Source organism: Heptranchias perlo, chromosome 20, assembly GCF_035084215.1.
Source record: "Heptranchias perlo isolate sHepPer1 chromosome 20, sHepPer1.hap1, whole genome shotgun sequence".
Lineage (NCBI taxonomy): Eukaryota > Metazoa > Chordata > Chondrichthyes > Hexanchiformes > Hexanchidae > Heptranchias > Heptranchias perlo.
The window spans coordinates 1,470,193-1,471,328 of NC_090344.1; the positions used below are offsets into that span (position 1 = coordinate 1,470,193).

The 1,136-nt window shown below is 46.1% G+C and overlaps 1 non-coding gene across 1 annotated transcript; it reads left to right on the forward strand.

Moving 5' to 3' along the window:
• Positions 1-859: 859 nt before the first annotated feature.
• Positions 860-933, forward strand: trnai-aau (transfer RNA isoleucine (anticodon AAU)). Its single transcript has one exon. It is a non-coding gene; the product is annotated as a tRNA-Ile (tRNA).
• Positions 934-1,136: the final 203 nt, after the last annotated feature.

Genomic DNA, 1,136 nt, shown 5'->3' on the forward strand with positions numbered 1-1,136 from the left:
CAGCCACTGCACAATTAAGTACCAGCCGCAGCCGATCGGTTATCCTTTGAGATCTCTTCGATCCATCCAATCCCGTTTTCTATTCCGATGAAGAGAAATGTCGAGTTGCACACAAACTATTTCCTCCGTTCTCTTTCGCAAACATATCACTGAACAAAACTTCACAAGTCACCCAGGAAAATTAATTCAGTTCAACATCATTAGCTTCCGAAGGACCAGCGAGAACAGGCTGACCAAACCTGCGTTCAGTCGTGAAGCTTGTGGGTGTTTTGTCACCCGAAGGGAGAGAGACAGGCCTGTGACAAAGGGCGAAGGCAGGAACTCAGAAATGTGGCCATTCAGGGCCATAAATGGGCAGACAGTCAGTCACAGTCATTGATTCCGACACACAGCCCGGCAGTTGTTCAGTCAGTCGGGCAGCGAGGCCTGCAGCCAGCAAACAAAAAGCCTGGCCTGAGAATAAGGCAGAGACCCAAACAGACGGATAAACAGACAGACAGATAGACAGACAGACATCTGACTCAACGTCAAAACGCAGCGTGATCGAATCACGTTGCGGTGATATCATTTTCACAGTAGCTCAGGGTCCTGCCCACAGGTTTTATCGCGGGGCAGTGTTTTATGGATGGGCTGTTCATTGTTCGTGAAATAATATTGATCGGAATTTAATTTGTTACATTAAAGTGCTCTTTGTTTGTTAATTTTGATCTACATCCTCGACAATGTATACAGAAACAAGTAACAATGTTTAAGGGATGTGGTTTATTCAATATTCGTTGTAAAACCCTGTCAGCTGGTGTAAAAATAAACACAAACTACCCAAAACGCGGGTAAGCCCATAAAGCTAAGATGTATACACGGCCGGTTAGCTCAGTTGGTTAGAGCGTGGTGCTAATAACGCCAAGGTCGCAGGTTCGATCCTCGTACGGGCCATAAGGCTCCTCTGGAGCTCAAATATAGTTCAATTCGAACAACTGCAAAGATGTCAGAATCCAATTGGTGACTTTTCACTGAAAAGCAGTGCGATAACAGGGCTCATCCGGGATTTGAACCGGGAACCTCTCGCATATTCCATTAGAAAAACGCCCAAAGCGAGAATCATACCCCTAGACCAACGAGGCGCTTGCTAGAAAGCC